General features: G+C 45.0%; 1 pseudogene; it reads left to right on the top strand.

Moving 5' to 3' along the window:
* Nucleotides 1-440: 440 nt before the first annotated feature.
* Nucleotides 441-18,062, top strand: part of LOC128324193 (transmembrane protein 263-like) — a 50,243-nt pseudogene continuing 32,621 nt past the window's right edge.

The raw sequence follows: 18,062 nt of genomic DNA, 5'->3' as shown, positions 1-18,062 counted from the left end.
CGACAGGGTTTCTCGTTCTTGGATCCTCCCCAGATGTTGTTGAAGTCCCCAGATGTTGGATCATCCCCAGCCACAATGACTGAGGATGATCCAGTCCAACAACAGCTGGAGACCGAACTTTGGGAACTCCTTCCTTTAAGATGTTCTGTGTGAGCTCTGTCCAGGCGCGTAACAATGATCGGGCAAGGGGAGACAGTTGTCTGGGGGCCCCACTGCCTGGAGGGGCAACCCAGAGGCACCTCATGTGACTCCCCATTGCCCCCTGCCCAGCCCCATAGCCTCTCAGCCACTTGCCCTCTTCGCCGTCTCTCCTGCTTGTTCTCCTGGCCGGCAATCGAAGCAGCAGGCAAGCTGCAAAGAGCTCCTTTTCTCCCGCCTCTCAGCTGATCGGCGGGTGGGCGGGGCTTCCACGGAGGCCTCCGTGTAGGCCGCAGTGAAGCCTGAACTCGAGTAGGGCCCAAGCCAGCCAGGAAGGAGGAGGCAGCCAGAGTGTTCTCTGCAGCAGAAGACCCCCTGCTGCACTGCTTAACCCAGACCAGCATTTGCCAGGTAGAGTGTGAACTCCTTTTTGTGGTTACCTTTCCCGCCCCCCCCCCCCCATATATAGGGATCTGCTTGCCATAGGGCTTGGATATGGGGGGGGGAGGGACTGAGAAGTCTCTGAATATTTATTTTGAAACAGCTTGGAAAATTTGCTGACTTAAAAAAAACTATCTAAAAAGTCCTATAAGTGGCTTGTTTCATGGCAGAAAATTGCAAAAACTTCTGGAACAGTATTTTATTAATTTTATTTATTCATTCATTCATTTATAAATGCACTTATGTTCAAGTTGTTTTGCAACCCAGAAGGTCTGAGTGAGAACTGTGAAGCATGTCTTGTGCTTTTATTTTATTTTATTTTTCTTGTGTGTGAACTGCTCCCCAATAACTTGCAGGGACTTCAGGGTCAATCTGGCCAACATGTGAATGCAGCACCTCCATTCCAGAGGAGATGTGTCTTAAAGGGCTTTAAAAGCCTCCTGTAAAAAACCTCCTGCAATCAAACTTGACTGAATTTGTTCAGAATTCTGAGAAAACAAACATAGGTTCACCCTGCATGGTTGAAAGTCTCCTTTGCTAATCTGCAGCGAGGGGCCCATTTTAATAATTCATCTTTCTAGTGTGTTCTAGGCATTAAAAGTAATACAAATGTATAGTACTCAATGTATATCACTATATATTGTGACGTGTGTGTGTGTGTATTCAGTGAAATGTATTTGCAGGCAGCATACTTATTTTGGAATATCAGACTTAAATCCTTGGGGGCCTGGGGTGTGCGGAGGCCCTGGACTTTGGGGGGGGCGGGCCCATTTTAAAATCTTGTCTCTGGGCCCACTCCAACCTTGCTACGCCCCTGGCTCTGTCCACAGAACCTCTGCCTTCTGAGATGAGGCAGTTGAGTGGAAAACAGAGAGTTTACTTCCAAAAGAAGCTTGCCAGGCTTCGTCATCTTTGGTTTTTATAAAGCTGGTAAGAATAAAAGGGATCTTTAGAAGGCATTTGGTGCTCTGGTGGATGCTGCTGTGGATAGTTTTAATATGGGTAGTTTTAAAATGGATAGCATAGAAGCCGCTGCCAGTCTGTGGACCAATGGTCTGACTCAATAGAAGGCAGCTTCCTGTGTGCCTATGTTCCCAATTGATAGCACTGGTTCTTTTATTATATTTATGTTGTTTTATTGCCTCGTTTGAAATGAGAGACAGACAGACAGACAGAGACAGAGAGAGAGAGACAGAGACTCAACATCCTGACAAAATTCAGTCCATTGCTAAATATAATACTGATATGCAAATTTGAGGAAGCTGGGAAGAAAGAAAGCTTAATTTGCATTTTAGAGATTTGGTGGATTTTGTCAGCACTGACAAGTGTAGCCCATTGTGGAAGAAAAGAAGAGAGGGAGGGTGGAAAGGAGGGAGGAGACATCATCAGATGGAATAGGAAGGAAAAGGAAGATCTGAAAAAATGTGGACAAAAACAAAAGGGAAAGTCATCATCATGATTTTGTGCTGTCAGTATAGACTGTTCATTTAGGAAGATGAAATGAATGAGGCAATGGCCTTTGGCTGGGGATTCTGGGAGTTGCAGTCAACAACATCTAGGAATCTCTGTTAGAGGGAACACTGCAACCAAGTTCTCAGCACCAACACCAGCTGCTGAGGTGCAGGAGAGGAAGAAGTGGGCACCAAAAAAAAAAAAGCCAAAAAAAAAAAAAAAGCACCAGACCCCCAGAAATGGACTCCCTGGAGCCAGAGTCTCCTGAACAGTTGGACCCAGACATACCAAGCATTTCTCACCCTTAAGTGCCCACTCAGTGATGCAAGGAACACATCAGGCAAAAGATGGCTAAGGGATAGTGAGGTGTTTGGCTTTAGACTGTGGGGGGATCCCCGTTAAGAAGCCATACTGTAGCAGAGAGGTGGAGTCTAAGGGAGGCAGACAGGGCCAAGAGACATGAAAGGGCTCTGTTGGAGCTGGGACTTTGTTGAATCAATTTGTTTTCTCAGAGCTCCCTCCCTGAAGTCCTGCAGTCTCACTTCAGTTCACCTTGTGGGCAACCAGTATAGGACAGGTGGCTTTGGTAGTGCCTGACGGTGGGGGGTAGATCTCAGAAGGCTCTGCTGGGGGGCTACTGTTAAATGAAAGAAAAGGTACAGCTGCTGGACCAGCATATCTCTTTAATAGAAGTTCCCAACATGTTTGTTAGAGACTTCACTGTGAACTGATCTGATAAAAGTTAAACATTCCCTTGAAAAAGATTCCATTGAAGTGCATTAGGGGAAAGCACTGGAACGGACTACAGTTCTCAGTGTCCCTCTGTGCCTTCCTTACATCTCGTTCATGCATTCCTGGCACTTCCATGTACCTTCCCAGCCACCCCAGTGGGCTTCAGTTCCATAGAAAAGCACCCCACCCACACCCATGGCAGAAATTACAACTCTCCATGCTGGGAGCACCTGCCCCTATGTGGCACCAGGGAGATGGCGCTCATTCATCAGACTCAGACATTCTTACACATGAGCTGAGTGGATACCTTAAGTTCTGCTGTCTTCTATTTACTCTGTTTAGCATCTGCATTCCTGCTTTCAGTCCCTCCATTGACCTGAGGTTAAAGCTGGTGAGATTGAGGAACAGAACCTTTTCAGTTGTGGCCCCATCCCTATGTGCCTTCTGTCACCTGGGAAGAGTTGTTCTTAATATCTTAATAATATTTTTGCTTCTTTTTGATCTTGTCTTAAGTATTTGTATATTTATGCTGTTAGCCACTTTGAGTTTCCAAGTGGATAGTAGGATAGAGGATAAATTCCTAAAATGTATATCCTGCTTTATTACATAAAAATAATACTGGAACTTATAGAGTCCTATATATCTCCAGTAGGGCATCACAGCAAAACACGAAATGTTTAGCAAGTGCTTGGTATGAGTGATATATTAGTTTCATCTGCACATTATACTGGAATCAACTAGAGAAACATCTATGTTTGATCTAATTCTAACTCTAAATCAAATATGAAGAAAATGAGAATGTAATAGACAAGTTAAAAGAAAATGTATTATAATTACAAAGGAAGAGTGCTGAATGCTAAATAAGAATCATGGACAATCAACAAACTCAAAACTTATAAAGTTGCCTAAACAAGTTATAAGAAAATTGTCCAAGAAAACTCAACATCTTTTAAAGGCAGAAATCCAATTGCAAGCGTTCCTTGTACAAAAGACTAATATGAAGGTTCCCTTAAGGCCTGAGGTCAGTTCCCATTGATTGTGTGGAAATACTGGTGTTCCCACAGCAAGTGCATAATGTCATAATCGCCACACATGAATTTATGACCAGTGTACACATATCTGAGAAATCAGGCCCAGTCAAGTGATCTAAATGCACATACACTGATGTTCAGAGATCTATGCATATTCATGTGTGGCATCCACATATATTGGGTTTCCTGTAGAAAATACCAGTGTGACTCCAAGATTCACCACAGAAATCATAAGCCAAAAAAGGGGGCAGGGAATTCTTTCACAAAATTCTTCAAGTTCACTTTGAAAGCACCCTGAATTTTGCTATTGGAGGGTGGGGGCAGGCATGAATATATCAGCATGTGCTGAGGCAACAAGGTGATGTTCCCCATCTCCTTGTCCTTCATTGGCAAGCAAAGAAATTCAGTGACACAGAGCATGAAGCTAGGGAGAGTTGCAACCTGGCTCCATTGAAGCCGAGGGCTAAGAAAGCCCTTATATTACCATCAGTCTGAAGGCCCAGGGGGGTGTTCACAGGATGAGTGACAGGAGAAGCTGCTCTGCCTGTTGAATGTCTGTGTGGTGGTTTACTAAGTGGCCTTTTAGGAAGCACTGTGGCTTGAAGAGGTGTAACAAGAGGAAATTCATCAGGAACATCTCCAGCAAGGGACTGGCTTTTGTTACTAATAGTAACAAAATCAAAAAGGAATAAAATTAGACACAAGAGCTGACATCCGTACTAAAGCTCCGTGCCAAAAAAGGCACAAGCACAACTTCTGAGGTCCAGGGGCTCACACGTGGAAGAGCAATTTTTGCTGATCCCCATTCACCACGGAAGCGCTCTGTGTGATCCAGAAGTAGGTCAGGGTTGTGCAGCCAACAGGAACCTACTTCCAGTTTGCATTGAGTGCTTTCAGGAGATAAGGAACTGATTAAAATAATGTATACATCCCTCCCCCCCCCTTCAGAAGTGGGGGCACAAGTGCTGCATGTGTACCTTTTTTGATTGCACACACACATCTAGGTTTAGTCAGGATGTCAGCCAAGAAAAGAAAGACACACAGAAAAAAGATACAGGGCTGAATATTCTCCCTGAATTTATTATCCCAAAACATTTAAATGTGCATGTTTGTTTATTTTATATTCCCCTCACCATCCATAACATGGTCCACAGGATGACTTACAACATAGGAAAATGCCTAAATCTAAAAACTGCTTTAAAACAATGACAAAAATGCAATCATATTAAAATAATGTGAAGCAATGAACGCAACCCCAGAGCAGTAAAAGCAACAATAAAATCAGCATTAAAATCTACATCATTATCTCACCCCAAAGTCTTCTAGGATGAAACAAAGTTTTTAACTAATCTGCTGGAGGATAGGAGGATGGGCCTGGTGATGATTTTCCCTTTGGAGGGATGTCCTCAGAATGGCTACCGCCATAGAGAACTCCCTGTGCCTTGTAAACAGCATGGCAATTCAAATGGCTGTGCCATTCAGTGAAGACTTTCGTGGGATGACCTCAGCATACGGGGCTGTGGGGGCTGAGATGACCCCTCCTTAGCTGCTGCTGCTGCATCCATGTTGCTATTCCACAGAACGCAATATGCACAAGGATGGAATCTGTTACAGTGACTGAGCAAGGGTGCTGCTGTTCTGTGTGTGCATGCAGGCAACAATGGACTTTCTCCCAGAATGCACAAGGAACTGCAGGTGCCACTTTGTGTGGATCAGATTCCCAGTAGCCTGCACAGAAACTTGCGCACTAGGTGCTATTTGCCTGCAGTGCAGCCTCAGCTGCAGCCTCACAACTTTCTGAATTAAGACAAATATCTGGAGATATAATGCAGCACGATGTGTGGAATTCAGAGGCGGCCCTTCCATGTGGTAGGGTGAGGTGGTTGCCTTAGGTGCAGGCACAAGGAGGAGCCTTGGGGCAGTACTACCCCGCCACCTCAGTCAGCAGCCCACAGGCCAGCCTGCTGCCACCACCCTGCCTAACGCCACTGGAGCAGGCAGTTCCCTTCCTCACCCTGTTGGGGCATTCTCTCCCCCCCTCCCCCGACAACAGGAGGTAGGAACATCCCTGCCACCTTTGCTTCGCTTGGTAGCATAGTCAGAGAGTGTTTGCTTGCCACTGCTGCTGGCTCAGCAACATGGCCTGGGAATGCTGAGTACCCACCTGCAGATTGCAAGGTGTCCTATTGTCCTTTGTCTCAGGCAACAAAATGTCTTGGCCAGCCCGTGGTAGAATCTGATTCCATTTCCAAGCCTTCCTGGATAAATGACATGTCCAATTTTTTATTTTTATTAAAAAAAATCTATTTAGCAGCATTAGCCAAGTATTGTGTATGTTCAGAAGTGGATATTACTATGTTGTTTTAATTTTTAACCTAGTTGTTTATTCTGTCAAATCCCTTCTCCCCTGAAAACAATATACTTTACTGCCTTTTTAGGAAGAAACAGTGCATGCAATGGAAAGGATCAAAGCTGTAGAAGAAAACAATTCCTCAGGGCTGAATTTTGTGCTTGGCTGCACATGCTCAGGGACCCCGTTGACTTTAAGTGGAGCATTCCACTGTAAGACATACAAAAATCTTGTGAAAGCTGTTCATTAGAATAATTTGCTTCAACACTATTAGAATCAAGGTAGGGCACAAATCCTGGTATCTGCAGTCTATATAAAGAAGGATCTACATCATGCCAAATTCTCCAAGCTTTGTAATAGGAATCCATTCCTTTTTTAGAAAAACAAACCACTTATTTGGGAATTAACTGCATGCACCATGCAGAAGATATCTATTGACTCTCTAGCAGGTTCCATTGTGGACACTTGGGAAGCTCTAGCCTCGGTCCTTTTAGATTTTCTTTCAAGAAATGAATAAGACTTCCCCAGACAAGGTATGACATTTATGAACAGGTCTCCCCCTCCCTCTGCCTTGTTATCCCACAGAGCTAAACCCTAAAATCAACTCCTCTAGGAAATGTGTGGATATATATTTGGCCAAGCAATTGTGGCGTTCATCAGAACAAACCTGAATTGACGACATCTTTAGAGAGGGGAAGAAAATCAATTGGTACTAGTGTCAGGACTGATATAACATATGAAGAAAGGAATTGTTGCCTGAGACTGAAATAATTCTTGTCAAAATGAAACATGTCAAAATCAAATCTCAACTGTGATAAGGAAATAATTCTCCCTGTTAAGAGAACCATATATTTTTTAATATCCTCTTAAACTTGAAAACAGCCGTGTAGTCCCTACCAGCGTTTTCTTTTTCTTTTTCTTTTTCCACTGGACAAACATTGATTTTTCTCTCTGCCAAACTGTGCATTTCTAATGGAGCTTGAAATTAACATGGCCCTTTTTGTGGGTTGTTGTTTTCTTCTTTGCTTGTGCATAAGTGTTATCAGTGATGCCGGCACAGCTTTGGGAACAAGGTTTCTTTCAAGCTATCACTAAATGCAAAAGAGGAGGCAGAAGGCCTGACATTTTCCTAGCCACCTTGGTAAGCTGTGATTACTGCATGGTGATAAGAAGTGTTTTTATTGATCAGCGAGAGAAAGAATCTCGCATTAATTGAAGGTGTTTGGGAACCAGTGGCTATGCTCCATCTAGCCTTCCAAAAAGGCCAGTGACTTAGAGCATAGATCACTAAACTTTTCTCAGGAAGTTAACTTGCTGTCTTAAGCCTGCTCTTGGTTGGAACCTGGTGCCATGCTTTTGAGTGGGGCTCAGCAACTGAAGGCCCCTGGATCAAATATGGCCCTATAAGGGGTACCATCTCTCCCCCTGCCACATGGCCACACATACATAAAAACCCTGCCTATTCAGTTGCCTATTCAGAAGCAAGAGAGATGTGTGGAACTGATGCTTGCTGTGGCCACAGGCTTTCATGGCAATGCATTGCGTAGGGAGAATTGTGCTTATGGCTCTCATACCCATATTGGTTCTCCAATAAAACTAGTTGCTGAGCAGCGCTTTGGCAGTTGCTAATAACTATCTGCCGGAGGATTTCACTGAATGCACCTTTTCAAACCTGCCATTTGGTCCCTAAAGAGTAACAAAACTTAGTACTACTCAACAGTTTGCCTTCATTGTAAGGTCACCTCATGACACCTACATTCACAGTCTGAGGAGCTGGTAATCACATACCAGTCTAGATCTAAAGCAGGCAGACGGTCAAGGGTGTAACAAGGTTGAAGAGGGCCCTGGGACAAACAGTGAAGATGGGCCCCTACCCACCCCTTCTTCTTCCTTAGAGGGAGGGGAGGGGAAAGCGAGAGCAAGCTGTCACTTAGCCTGTGGGAAGCCCCTCCCTCAAGGGCCCAGGAACATCTGTCTGCCTTGTTCAATTATCGCTATGCCCCTGCACACAATAATTCCCTATAGGTTGAGGGCTGTTTCATAGCTATTGCAGGGTTTGTGACTGAGCATTTAATTTTTTTAACTGCATAATTCTTATGCATAAGTTTTGTGCTACTGTCATTTGGACATTCCTTGGTGCTTTCCAGATGAGTCTCTACAACCGTGTCAGGAAATATCTCGGAAGTGTGCTTCTACACTTCCTGCGTCGTAACACCACAGTCCCTACGGGGACAGCAGGGTGCCGTTCACATTTCCAATGCCTGGTTACGAATTTCATCACTGTAATATAGAGCAAGGACGTCGTACATCCGGCATGAAAAAGTTGCTGTTTTGGGGAGGTTGTTAGTTTCCACAAGACTGCTCCCCCTGCTGTTTACATTCTGAATGCGACTTACCCAAATGGAGTCATTTTGCTGCTGTTCCATCAGCTAGTCTGGAAAGTGCCCTACTCTCCGAAAAACTCTGGAAAGATTTTTTAAAATCATAAACATTAACACACAGGGCATTCAGTATCTTCTAGTTATCTAGCTGCACTTTCTGGGTCCTTTTTTCTGTAAACACTATTCCTCTCTATTCTCCTTTGTTTCTGTATTTGCATCTTGTTGGTATATCTTGATTTTTCAGATAAATAAGGCTGAGCCACGTAGAGCAACTCCCCCTCTGGACCGTCAAGACCTTCTCACACTTGCAGGGAGTTTTGTTTGTTTATTTGTTTGTTTATGCATGTATGCATGCAAGCTTTTTCAACTAATAAAGTTCTCAAGGAGTGTAATATAGCATTAGAAACAGGCGGGGGGGGGGAGCTTCCCTATCCCAGAAGGGCTCACAATCGAAAAAGAAACACAAAGGAAACACCATCAACAGCCACTAGAAGGGATGTGATGCTGGGTTGTGTAGGAATCGTTGCTCTTCTCTTGCTAAATGCAAGAGATTTATAAGCAGTAGCGGCTCTCCCTGAGTAGGGGGGGCGCCAATCAAGGTGCAGCTGCCTCTGCTTCTCAGCAGCTCCAGTTGTGCCTCTCTCTCCCATCCTGCCCTGCCCTGGCGTTAGCAAAAGCTGCACTCCCTGCAGACTGGCCATTCATCAGGTACAGCTGTGTAAGTTCTACCCAAAGAATGGCCAGCCTGCAGCCAGCATCCCATTCCCAGGCAGAATGGGGTGGGGGTGGGTGGGGAGGCGAAACCAGGGCTGCTGGGAACCGGAGGCAGCTGTGCCTCATTTGGCACCCCCTGGCTGGTGCCCCTTTTTCCAGCTAGCAAGGGTTTTGCAAAGATAGAAATATTCTTGTAAGCAGAGACAATGGATTAGAGTAGGCTTAAGCCAGTTTGCCCACCCCATCCTACTTCCTTGTGGCCTGCTGGACAGCATACCTCAAAAAGAGCTGAGGCAGGAGTCCCATTCACACATTTTGTTCAACACTCGTACGAGTGTACAGTGCACACAGGTACAGTCAACTCACATGTTATGTTGAACACAGGTACAGAAGTACACTTCCTATCTGTACCACGCATTTGAAGGGCCTGTACCCAGGTTCACTTTTAAAATGAACACAGTCATTCACACAAACATGTGTACAAATGTACAGACATCTGTACACCCATACAGCTTAACGTATTAATCAGGGTAGAGATCCCCCTCAGTTCCAGCTTCCAGGATGGATGCCTTTTAGTTTGAAAAAGTGGCTCACAGCTTCTTGAGTGTGGCTGAGTCTCGAGTTCTATCATAGATGATTTGGAAAGTGAAGGATGCATTGCACATTTTTAACTGTCTGCCAAGCCTGCAAGGTAATCTTTGGCAAGGTTTAGTGCTCATGAGTACCCAGAGCAGGAAGTACATCAGAGTGCATCTCTATATCAAATTTGACTGCAGAAGAGGCCTGATTGTTGGTTCAGCAATTTTCTGTCAGATAGCTATTAGTTATTGTTGATACAGAAGGAAGGTCATTAATTAAGCAGAAAGGACTAGTGTAGGTCAGGGCCAAGAAATAAGTTGGAAATAGGCTGCTCTCAACACTGTTCCTCCGTGTTTGCGACTATAAACTCTCTAAGATGTATATATTAAAGGGCCAGTTTTATTACTGTAAATGTATTAAAGTGGGTGAGAGTGTGTATGACATTGGAGAGGTCTGAACTTGTTCCCATGTCTTGACTTGCAGATTAGAACTGTACAAGTTTTGTTCTTTTAACTTGGCGATGCTCAGACTTCTGTAGAGGTCTGAAAACCCATCTGCATTGCCAGGAGTGAAGGATGAGGCAGGATGTAATGTGCACAACTTGGGGCAAGTGTAGAAGTAGAAACCATCAATGATGATGATGTGCAATACACAACGGGATCCGTCTTGCTTTATTTTACCAGCTCTTCAGGACCAGCGAGAGTCAAAACTTGTTTGTGTTAATAAAGGCTGCAGTTTACCATCTGTGGAGAGACCGGAAACAGAGTTTAGTGAAAGAAAGTGATCATCCCCTTGGCTTTTTCTGTACCTTTCTTCACATTGTGCCTGTACAGAAGTGAAAGGAAGTGATATTAAGCCACGTGGCCATGATTAGCCATAGAGAAAATATTTCTAACAGATGGGAGTGTGCCAACAGCGCTGTCCTTTGGAAAGGAGACTCTGGAAAATAATTCAGGGGATATGTCAGCACTTTTTTCTGTCAAGGGGATGAAGGGTATTAATGAGACTGTACCATTGTTCTCTTATGTTTTGTGATTCTGGCTTGGAAAATGTGTTTTCTTAGTCTTTTCCACCTTTCTCGGCTTTGAGTCAGTCATATTTTACTCGCAAGCCTTTAACAGAGCTGTCCACCTCGAGTACTCTTCTGCTGTTTGTTTCCACATCTAAAATAGAAAAGTCATATCAGACAAAGACCTCTGTAGATGTCACAGCTTTGTGGAAAGGCTCCTATGAGGCGCTGTGGTTCTGAAGGCACCCACTAGAGACTGACTAATCGGATGTAATTTGGGGCATTGTGAAGCCTATTAAGGCATACAGAGATCAGGTCTGGATGCCTGACAGGAAAGTGCAGGCGCTACTGATATTATGAATATTAATAGGGTTTCAAACAAAAGGACAAAATTGTTGATCAGAGCAGTGAAACAATGAAGCAGAAAAGGCGGAAGAACAACTGTTAGACACCATATCATAAAGGCTGCCTCTCTGTCATGCACCTGTGTCTTGTCAGTCAAAAAAAATCTGTGTACAGTTTGAGATTTCTGGAAGCCAAGTCAGCCTTACCGCATGTGCTTGGCTTGAGGATAACTGAAATGTCTGGATCCTTTTGAAGCGTTCCATGGCCCTTCTGTGTTCACATCTGTTTCCACAAGTGAGAACCAGTGTTCACTCACTGACTATTGATAGGACTCTTCTCAAGAGCGTCCCTTGCTGAGTAGTTGAGGTGTCATCTGCATCAGTGATTTGCATGCATTTGGAGCTTCTATTTGTAGCATTGGCTAGAAATCCTCCTCGTCTCTGGCCTACTCTCGTGGTTCTGTGATTGGCTCTGAGATGCTGCCTGCCACTATTTTCTCCTCACAGGTCATTTCCTTTGGCATGCTACATGGGGGAAAAACCAGATTGTGTTCTGCACAGCATATTTGATGCTGTAGAGTTGGAGTCAGCTTGGGTGATTCTACGCAGCATCTGTGAAGTGAGATACATTTCTGTCTAAGAAAAACTAATGTGCCCATGGCAGGCTACCCTAAAGTCATGTGACCAGGGTCCATCTCCCCTATACCTGCCTGAGAGAGACAGATTATTGCTAGCTTTATTTTTGCCATCTCGCAATTTACTTTGCAGACAGAACCATTTATTCAGGCTAGCTTTGGGACAGATCCAGCTGAGGTTATAACTCCTTCAGTGATGGTGGCAACTGTGGAGCATTGGTGAAGTATGGTTTGCTCTTGAGTTGGTTGAAATCAATTTAGATTTCCAACTGATTTCAACAGGGAACTTAGAGCACGTTTGCAGTAGATCAGATCCGGAAAATGACTGAGCAACATATGATGACATAATGAAATACCCACAGACTTGCTGCCTGCCTGTAGAAGTTGAGGTTTATTCAGCACTAGCCACCTAATGGCACAGCAGGGAAATGACTTAACTAGCAAGGCAGAGGTTGCTGGTTTGAATCCCTGCTGATATGTTTCCCAAACGCCTATATTGGGCAGTAGCAATAGAGGAAGATGCTGAAAGGCATTATCTCATACTTGACGGGAGATGGCAATGGTAAACCCCTCCTGTATTCTGCCAAAGAAAACCATATGGCTCTGTGGTTCGCCAGAAGTCAACAATGACTCGATGGCACACTTTCACTTTCGAACTATAGGTTACACAGGGGACATGTAAATAATTTGTTGGTGTTCCCCCCCACTTAATGAAAAGCAGCAGAGGTGGTTGCAAATCTGAATAGCAGAATGGGAAAAGGATGGTCTTCTTAACCCTTTCCCCTCCCACTGTTCCTCTCCCTGGCCGCATTTCTTCCTGTAGAAGAAAAGATACAAAGACAGCAAAAGTTCAGCTTAAACATCCTTCCCCACTGACTTACAACATTCTCAAGACTCTGTATCAAGAAGATTTTTTGGTGAGGAGATGCTATTTGTTCACGCTGTATTTGTAGTAGCATAATTGCTCACAGCACTTATCATTTTTATTAGTCAAGGCATCCATATTAAAATGATAGATTGTTTTAACACTATGAAGAATGTCTCAGGGAGCAGAAATAAGTTAATTTTCTATTTAACCTTAGGAAAGATAGTTTCAAAAAGGCTCTACATAAATAAATTAAGGAGAAAACACTCTCACAAATAATTGAATGGTTACGTATGTTGGAAATGGCCTGCTCAGAGAGAGAGAGGCCACATTCATATATATAACACAAAACTGCAGTTAAATGGGGCAGAGGTTTGAATTTGTGAACATCTGAATGTGTGCAACTGCAGTTTCGCAGCTAAAGTGACCTGTGGTTTCCCTTGCCAAACTCCAGTTTGAATCTTTGGTTTCAAAGGTTCAAAACACCACAACCATGGTTTTGTGCAGTTTCTGGAACTGTAACCATAGAGAGAGTGGTCTAGACCCACCCAGGATCGCTCCCACTCCATGCCTGCAGCGCTTCTCACGGGCTGCCTCTCCAAGCACTTGCCCCCCTCCTGACTCCAATCCAGTAAAGCAGTTGTCCGGCAACAGGGACACGGACACATCCCATCTCAAGCTTCAAAGCCTGTCAAGTGAGAAAGTCACATGGGGGGCATGCCCTCTTCCCATTCTGTCCCTTGTTCCCAGCTCCTGGCAGTTAGGAGAGAAATTGGATGGCATGGCAAGATGGGAACTATGTGCTTAGCTCTCAGAAAATGGAGCGATCGAGATGTGTGTTCATACGCCCTTGCAGTCACGGTGGCAACTTAAATAGGGCAATCCCATGAGATCGCTGAGACGGCAACATATGTCAGAGTGGCGATACCTGGGGTCGGGTTTAAAGGGCAGCCCCAACCAGGAATTCTTCAGTGGCTCTGCTCTAATTTTTTTTTGAACAATGATATTAGGGAATGAGTGCAGTCCCTAGGCTTACTCATGAGAAGGGCTGGGCAGCAGGATCAGCATTGCCTCCATTGAAAGGAGTAGTTCCTCACATGTGATGAGGATGGATGCTGCTCCTGAGTGGACCACTCACTCATGAGAGTGTAAGGCCATGGGAATGTCCCTTCACAACTCATGAGAAGAACCTTCTGTGGGCACAAGGGAGTCGGGCAGAATTGCTAATAATGTGAGATGACATCCCTTCTCCCACGAAGCACTCTCTCATGAGAATGTCAGACCCTGGAGACATGCACGTGGGCTGGATGGCAGATGCCGCCCAGCCTGGTTTCTCTATACAGGCAATCTGGGGCAACCACAGAGAAGCAGTCAAACCATGCCCTCTGCAAGACTGTCTACCCATTTGAACATGTCCATCTTTTATTTTTGCCCGGAATGGCAATGCTGCTCTACTGTGGTTTCAGACTACCGGCTCTCCCATGATTCCCCGCGGCAGATCTGCAAATGGAGCAACAACAGACCGAGCCCGGGAAATTTGAATGAGAGTTCAGATCTGTCCCCAGTCCAGGTGTTTCCCCAGTCTGCCCACCTGGCTATGCCCGGACACATGGAGCATCAAAATATCCCTTGGGTGCATGAAAGGCTTCCATGGAGAAGAGGGGGTTGCTGTGCAAAATTTCTATCATTAACCAGAGAGAACAGGGGCCCCACACAAGTGCCCCCCCTTTTTATATAGCTCAACTCATGAGTGTGCAGTCCAATGGAAGACCGAAGGTTGGCAAGCTTAAGGTCCTCCCCAGTAGACTGGCTCTCTCATGAGAGTTCCAGTCCCCTAGCAGCAAGCTGCCAAGTGGGCAGGAGTGTAGTTTGGTCTTCATGGACTGCTTTGCCGGGGTGACCCATTGTAAGAGCATCCTTGGTCAGAGAGGGCCAGACTACAGGATTCTTCCCCCTCCCTCATATACATATCCCCTCCAAGGAAGTCATAATGTTCCCTTCCCGGAGTAACAGAAAAATATTGCCCCTCCGCATCCTGCCCCACCAGCAATTGTGATTGTGCAAGACTGTTTTGTTGTGGGGCTTTTACGAGGGCAGCAATGCAGTAGCTGTCAGAAGAAGGGTTTGCATGGCATGGCATTTAAAGGGATCTAAATGCCCTTTCTCTTTCAAGGGCAGGTGGACTGTTCCGGAAAGGCACGATCACAGGTGGCATGCCCCCTTGCAGATGGTGGCCAATGGCTGCCGCCCTGCTGACATTCTGGTGCCTTGCCTCGTCTGGTGATGTGAGCGCTAAGGAGCATGCTGGGATGTGGCCTCAGCAGACCAAGAAAAGGGAGAGACTCCCCCTAGCCTGAAACCAGAGGTTGTCAAACTGCAGTTGGACGAATGTCTGCGATGCAATTCACAGTTAGAAAAATTAACCACAGGTTCAACAACCTCCTGTTTCATGTTATGTGCAAATGAGGACACAGAGAGAGAGAGAGAGAGAGAGAGAGAGAGAGAGACTTTTCCTTATTGATCAAGAACCTTTATTCTCTACTACTGCTGGTTGTCTAAAGGGATCTATTTGTATTTAATCCATTTGGCTTTATATAACAGAGTTATATAAGAGTTATATAATAGAATAAGGCTATTCACATAAGCGGGCAAAACTGGGCTAAGGGAGCCCAGCCCAGATTTGCACAGTCGTATGAACTACTAGGATTGCACCCAATCCTGGCAGCTACATGGCGGCAAACCCTGTGGTGGGCACACTTGGGGTGGAGGGGGGGCTCCCAGTAATTCACTGTGCACTTGTGTGGTGCATTATTGGGGCTCCAGGGAGTGGGGTGCCACACAGTGGCACTTCCCTGCACCCGACCCCCAGAGTGCCCAAGCGAGGTACAGGAGCGCCACAGGGAAGTTGCTGTTCATCTGGCGAGCTATCTGCCTGCCAAGAGACCAACAGAGGATTGTCTGTTGGAAGGTAAGGTTAACCCTTTCCCCCCTCAGTTAGCCCCAAAGCTCTTCTCACTGATCATGAGAAGAGCTTCAAGGTTTGTAGTTGCACCCGGGAGCCTTGTTCTACTGGCCATTGTCCAAGTCAACCCCCAAAGAACCTACAGATCACTGTTTCAGCATTCTTTCTCTGATTAGGGTAGGAGACGGTTACAATGACTGAAGACAGACAATAGTTTTTTAAAGATGGGTATGATAAAAGTGCATATATGCTTTGTTGTTGTTCCAGCATAATCTCTTGTCAGATAGGTTTTGCAGGCTTTTGAAGCAAGTCAAAACTTGTGAACAATTATGATAGTAGAAAGAGCATGCACATGATGGACGACAGTGCTTCTCTCATAGGACTTTCAACTTGGTAACAAAATTGGCCTGACTCAGTCAGAAAGCCACAGTCAAAAAGCAACTTGCTTCTTTTGGGTCCCTGCATAGATAGGGATTGTGGAGTGCAAAGTATTATGTGGATGGACCATATGCATGCCTACCCTTCACCTGTTTTTGTAATCACAGCAGCAGAAGTTGGAACTGAGATCACAGAGAGAAAATGTGTGGCAGTGGTTCACATAATATATTTCTCTATGTAAGCTTTGTGGGCACAGACAAGCAAGCTCCTTTTCAACAGTGTGAACTGGTCCATCGACAAATACAATAGACTTCTTTCTAGTTCAAAGTCTACAGAGATGTTCCAGTGTTGATAGAAGGCCATTAGTTCAAGTTCAGCCTTAAGGGTCACTGTTTAAGAATTATGTAAGCAAATCAGAAGAGCTTTCCAGAGAGCTACAAAGATTAGAAAGGGGTAGAATCATTTCATGTAAGGAAATGCTGAAGGCTTGGATTAGGGAAACTAGTGTGCATATATCTCTGAATCAATGGAGAAGGGCACAAAGAAAGATTTACACAACCTCCTCCCTTGATGTTTGTCTTAGATTAATCCAGCAAAAAGGAATATAGTGTGTCTACTGGACTGTAACATGTCTTTTGGGAAGAGGGATTATGTCATCTGACACCAGCTGGTGATATAACAAGTGACATTGCCTTTTCGGCAACAGGTTTTTTAATATAATATCACTTCCCATTAACTTGGTATTAAAATCTTAAAATCTTTCCTTTTGAAACAGTTGCTGAACTGTACATTTGACTTCTCCCAGGGAAATGGGAGAAGAGATTTTGATATTAGGCACTGTATAAATTCAATTTTTTTTAAATGGTAAGGAATGATATAAGTCAAGATTAAAGGGGTTTCCTCAAATGGAGTGACAACTGTGAACTGATTTTAGAGTAAGGGCAAAAATTAGGAAAAGCTTCCAGACAATGAAGTTATTCCCATGATCAGTAGAAAGCTTTCTACTGATCATGGGAACCACTGGGCTCTCAGGTGAGCCCGGTGGTTCCAAGGCAGCTGACCCGCCTAATTCCCCCTCCCCTTAAATGAGGTTAACAGAGTGAGCGCTCCGTTAACCTCATTTTTTTGCTCGTGTGCCACCACGGTGTGTGGTGGCACATGAGTAGCCCCCCGACTAGGAGGCTGCAGCCAGTCTCTTGGCCTCGGGGGTCTCTCCAGAATGCCCTGCGCGCTCATGTGGGGCATCCTGGAATTTCCAGGGGCCACATTGTCCACTATCCCCATAGCCCCCACTGGCACTGTGACGTCGTGTGGGTGGCTAATCCAGCTGCCAAGGCCTGCAGACCTACCAGAAGCTCTTCTCGCTGATCATGAGAAGAGCTTCAATAAGTCCAGTTCTATGATAAGTTCTTTAAGGAAGCTGTGGAACCTCCAGCATTAGAAATTTCTAGGGCGCTTTCGAGATTACACCCTGCAACGGGGTCATGGCAGATCTCGGAAGTGTGCTTGCACGCTTCCTGTGTTGTGACACCACAGTCCCTATGCTGACAGCAGGGTGCTGTTCATATTTCCAATGCCTTGTTTCGAATTTAATTTCTGCGTTATAGTGCTGTCATGTCATGTATCTGTTGTAAAAATGTTGCTGTTTTTTTGGGTTGTTAGTTTCTGCAAGACTGCTCCCCCTGCTGTTTACATTTTGAATGCTATTTGCCTGAACGGAAGCATTTTGCTGCTGCTGAGCAGCTAATTTGGAAAGTGCCTTAACTGGATAAGCAACTGAAATAATTTAGTTATCATTAATACCCATAACCAGCCAGTAGCTGCTGAGGACCCAGGGCCTTCAAAATGGATCATTGCTGATTCTTAAGAGATCACCTCTGTATCCATAACCTTTGCATGGTGATGCCAGAGTGACTCTCTAGGATCCCACCCAGGCAAGAGAGGGCTGTTTATCAAGAGCAGGGCTGCTCAACTTTGACCTTCCAGCTGTTTTTGGACTACAACTCCCATAATCCCCAGACACAATGGCCCATAGCCAAGGATTGTAGGAG

This window comes from Hemicordylus capensis, chromosome 1 (assembly GCF_027244095.1).
Source record: "Hemicordylus capensis ecotype Gifberg chromosome 1, rHemCap1.1.pri, whole genome shotgun sequence".
NCBI classification, from domain to species: Eukaryota; Metazoa; Chordata; class Lepidosauria; order Squamata; family Cordylidae; genus Hemicordylus; species Hemicordylus capensis.
This window is presented reverse-complemented; position numbering and strand designations above follow the sequence as displayed.